Below are 5,486 nucleotides of genomic sequence, written 5' to 3' on the forward strand. Positions count from 1 at the left end.
TGTACAAATTACTATGTTTTCCTGTGTAGAAATTCAAACAGAAACCAGTCCAATCCCTGGTTTTCTAAATGCAAGGAGCTTTTAAATCGGAAATAGTTTTGAAGCAAGAACAATAATCTTTCTGGTAGTGGGTGGCATAAAGAGACTGGTTTTTCCATTCAAAGCTTTTTCTTTTACATGTATTTGATTCAGATTGATTTAACTTGGTGTGGGAATTGAAAGTCTGACTGTGAAACTTCCTGTTCTGAGTTGTGGCTTAAGTGAGTTGCTGGATGAATGTGTCTTACCATTCTTGTATCTTCTTTCTTGCATAATGATCCTTGATTCTGATGAGTTTCCATCACATGCGTGGGCTTGATGAGGCGGTACACTCACTACTGGGTAACAGCACAGGAAACCCGCGCTTCTATCCAGACGTCCTATGTTTTTTGAGAGAATTACTTAGTTTCTTTCTTTTGCCTTAGTTTGTCAGTACAGCATAACTTTTGTAAGTGCCTTGAAACCCTGATGGAGGACTCGTTGAAATCCTTAGATGGGGGTTATACATTGTATTCTGTCAAGTGCTTCTTTACTGTGCTGGTAAATGACTTCAGTACTTGGAAGTAGAATTATTCTACCTTGTCGTTCATTCTTAGAACCCATTTCGTTGTTCTTTCAGAGAATTGGTACTTCTCCCGTTTCCAGCACTTTAATGATTTTGTGAGATGTCTGTCACGGCTCAGACCTAGTGCTCCACTTTGACCTAAGTCACATCAAGCAGGGTGGCACCAGAGGTTTCCCTTGAGTTGAAGCACAGGAGAAACAGTTCTGTCTTTCCAGACTGTGTAGTGATAGGCTTTAAGTTCCAGCAACATCTACAGATGTTTCCCCTCTTCTGACTGCTTACGCAACAGGAAATGGCCAATATGCCTAGTGGCTTCCAAATTTGAAACTTCTGCAAGCGGTACAGAAAGAAATTAGAGGCTGAGGCTACAGGTATGCTGATAAAGTTACGGCTTCAGGGAAAGGCTTCTGGGCTCTGCAACTTCATTGTACATGGATATATTGTTGAAAGAGCTTTTGCGTGGGTTTGGCTGGCCCAGCTAGCTCTTTCCCAGTTTCTGATTGTGGTTCAAGAACTGTTCTGTTGTGAACCAAAGCCCGTTCATAGGAGGCACTTTGCATCCAGTCATCCTGTTTTAGAGGTGGGTAACTTGATGTTGCGGCCACATGACATGAAACATTCCCACAGAACAAGCTCAGAGTTGTTTAAATTAGAGATACGGATCTATGCACAGTATCTGGAATATAGGGGAAGAATAGTTAGCTAATGACCCCCTTCATGACAAGTTGTACATTGAAGCCCATGTCCTAGATATTTCTATTTTTTTTCCTAACACTAAACTGATTACTTACTTACCCTTCACTTAACAGTAACTGCTTTCTTATGTTTTTAGAAAAATTTCCCCTTCTTTCCCTGAGTCAATGAATATTAACTAGAGGTCAGACCAGCTCTTCATGGTGAAAACATGCTTGTTTTATCTGATCTCTGACTCATTTTTGGGGGAAAAAAAATAAAGAAGAAGGAAAGAGTCTTTGAATCTTTTTAGTGTAATGAAAAGAATATTGAAAGTGAATCCTTTTTGTGCTTGAGTATATGCTGTTTTCAAGGTTCTCTTACTTTTTGAAGAAAGTTTTCAGAATCTTACTGACTATATTGACCTTCTGGATTTCTTTCTGCACTTCAGAGTGCGCTGGGAGCTCTAAGTAACAGAGTCTATTGTTGAGAACATCTGAGGCAAATCTTTATGCTTTACAAATAGCATAACTTGTTCTACCAAATCCAATGTCTGTGAAACGTCATGTTAAAACCCAAAATGTTAGTAAAGACAATTATCATGGTTTTAGTGAGCATAAGATTCTACTTTACACGATAAAGCAAGTAACCTTTAACTTTCTATATAACATCAGCTCTGCTCAGGTGCAGAGGCCTTTATGCTCAGGCACCGGGAACACAAATACTGAGGATAACTTGTGTGAACTGTCTTTCTTGGCTGATTTGTGTTCAGTTTAGCAATCCCTTGGAGTTAGTTGACCACCAGCCCTGTGCCAGTTTTGTGTTTCTAGAGACTGTACACTCCCTCTGAGTATGTTGTATCTAACCAGTCAATACAGTTTTGCTTCTTAACTCCCTTTTCATTACTCTGTGAAATATTTGTAGAACTTGGATTTCATGATTAGCCTGGTTGCTGATTTATCTTCTGTACTGTTTATCCCACTGGGATCATGTGATTTTTTTGAGAGATGACCTCCCTTGCTCACAAATCACAGCTAATTTGGTCTTATTTCCCTCCCTGCCCCCTCCTTCTGGCACGCTAATAGCAACTCTAACTGGCTGTTAACTTCTACTCTGCAGTTGTCACCGAGCCTTTCCAAGTTAAATATTGCAAATGAAAATCAGAATATGCTTGGCACTGTCTTCAGTTGGAGGTGCAGTCCGCACTTTAGGAGGTGATGGTCATTACCAAATGTCAGCTGTGGAGGGATTCAACAGATGGGAATGCTCTGTTTTAGATTATCTGCCCATGTATTTGTTTAGACAGATTCACAGCACTTCAAATGCCTTTAGAAGCCAACATTCCAGTGCACTGCAATGCACAGCACTGGAAAGGAGTGGAAACATGGGGCTATAAGGGTTTGTAGTGTACATGAAGTGCTTTCAAGTAAGATTTTGAAATTGCACAAACAATGCATATTCCTCTTTACTCAAACTGTGTTGTGGCAACATCCATTAAAAGAAATCTGGATGGCTCTTCACTCAGGTGGCTAAGACCAGTGCAAACGAACTCAACTCATGGCCCGCCTCTGAGAACAAGGCAACCAGACCTTCTGGTGACTCAGTTATTGATGATGTCTGTGGGAACAAAGTGTCGTGAGTAGTAGCTGAAACTTTTTAGAAGCAATTTTTTCTTGCTTGCTTTTCCTGGAACTAAAATAAAATGAGAGCAGGATCTGTGGCCTGGCGTATCTCCAGAGGAATTCAGGAACTTGATTAATCAGTTATATAAGGAGAAGCATTGGGTAATGGGCAAATGGTAAAGCATCTTTGTGTACTCGTTGAGTTTTTCCTAGCCAGCCTTTCGAAGGACTTCGTTGCATTTGCTGCTGAGTGAGAAGAGTCTCTCTCCAGAGAGGCAATTTAAATGAGTAGCTCCTTTTGATGATGGGTTTGAGAAGAAATAAAAACATGGCGCAAAAACTTGCTCAAGTAGGTAACACAGTAGGTCACGACAAAGCTGTCCTCTTATTTCTAGTTCTAAACATGATCCAGTAGACTGTTTCCTCCTGTAACACACAGTTCTTTATATGGCCCCATGTAAAGCACTAACAAAGAATGTCTTCTCATCCATTTCCCCTTTATGGAAGAAGGAAGGGAGAATCAACTTGCTGAAAATGGCCTGGCCAACCTGGGGAAGAATCAGATTAAATTCTTAAGTTTCTTAAGTCCATCATGCCACATGCCTTTGTAATTGTTTGCAACTGGTAAAAATGCCAATGATCCAAGTAGAGTAAGTAGTTCACTTGAAGGCATGAAAAAGATTTCATATGGATAAGTTGCAGGTGAATCCAAGTCTGATGTGGGTAAGACTGAACATTTCAAAGAAAGCATTATTACATTGTTAGTCCTTGAGCTCTTTTAGGTATGAAGAAAAAACGAAAGGCAGTATAAACTTGTATCATATACCTCTGGTTTGCATGCTTTCTTTCACCTAGATGTGCTGCCCATTGAGCTTTTGTAGGCCAGTGCAAAATAATCTGCATTGATCCAGACAGACTGTTAATTTTCTGCGTGTAAAAAGACTAAACTTGGCATTTCTGTATCGTACTAAGCTTTTCTTTTTAGGCTTAAGCACAGGAAAGACTTCAAACCTAATTTCTCAGCTTATTGTGAGAATAATACTCTGAATCTTGCAGGATCACAACTTTTTGTATAAAGCTTTCCAACTGTTTTCTGTTGATAAAAGACTTAGCTGGGCACCAGGAGATAAGACTGTAGGAATGAGAAATTGCTGACTTAGTCTTGTAATCTTCCTGCACTGCATTGCCACAGGGAAGTTATGGATAGGTGTAACTCTGTACAAGTTAATGTTCTAATCCTTAAATCCCACTCAATGGCTCAGCTATTGAATTTGATGGAAATTTTGGACACCTGACACCTGACAGGATTCAGTTTTATATATAGGCTTTTGATTCCTGGCAGATTGTCAGTGTAGAGCTCAAATTGATTAACTCTGAAACTGAGTGAGATGGTTCTGGGAGCAAACCGGGCTGGAAACTTCAGTGACACCTTTTGAAGGACTCTGAACTTTCAGGATCCAGATTAGGAAAAAGTGTCAGGATCAAACGTGATTTATAGCATCAAGAACTTACTTTAGTATTGCCAGCTGAGAATGGCAATGGAGTTTTTGATAGCCTAGAGCTTGCATTCTTTGCTTCTGAGCAAATCTGCTGTCCATACTCCTGCTGAAATAAAGGCTGGTCTTGATGTTCCAGATAACTCTAATTATATAGACAAAGAGATAAAATTAAGACAAATTAATTGAACATGGAAAATTAGTTAGACAAATAGAAAAAATACATACAGATGGTTAGAAGCACCTAAAATCCCACGTGGTGCAAAGACTGCTAAGTCAGCTAGCAATTTTTTGTGAATGAGAAATCTAATAAGGAAGGAAAACCTGTTAAAATTTGCCCTAGAGCAATTGTAACTTCTACAGCTGTTTTTTTCGCGTTCATAAACACCTCTATCTCCTGCAAAAATACTTGTGAGGATACTTTTTAATACCATTTGCTAGGTTTTGTTGCTTGACTTCATTGTTCCTGCAAATCAGCAAATGAATTCCATTTGCAGTGCAGTTTTTTTTCGAAGACAAGGAATGTTGGTGCCAGATTGCTATTCCTACCTTTACTCTTACAACTCACACGGTAGGAACTCTGTCTTGCAGAAATACACAGCTGTAGCAAAGTGTAGTGAGCAGGTGGAAAGATCTTGCAGGGCCAGACTGTGACGCATGTTTTGCTAGTGCTAATCCATTCAGTAACTTCAGACATGTTGAATAGCACTTTTCTCTCACTTTAAATTGTTATTTACAATCAGTGAATTTGTCAGATATATGTCACAGTCCCTTTGTCTCAACTTCATGTGACAATCATTCTACTCGTTTCACTATAGCTGTCCTATAGCTGATTTATACCAAACGTGGCAGGTAGGACTCTCATAGAGTGATTATAGTCAAATCATTCCAGTCTCATGCCAATGTGAGACAAAACTGGGTGTTTGAAGTCAGATTTTTCCCTGGAGTTGGTGTGGTTTTTTTTTTGTTTGTTTGCTTATTTGTGCAAAAGTTGTGACTTCTTAATATTCCCCACTGCAGAGGAGAGGTCAGTGCTGAAGTAAAGTACATAATAAGAACCCTGGAGTAGAAAAAGTCTAAAAATCGGAGAAG

The sequence above is a fragment of the Tauraco erythrolophus genome, chromosome 23, assembly GCF_009769465.1.
Source record: "Tauraco erythrolophus isolate bTauEry1 chromosome 23, bTauEry1.pri, whole genome shotgun sequence".
Classification (NCBI taxonomy): domain Eukaryota; kingdom Metazoa; phylum Chordata; class Aves; order Musophagiformes; family Musophagidae; genus Tauraco; species Tauraco erythrolophus.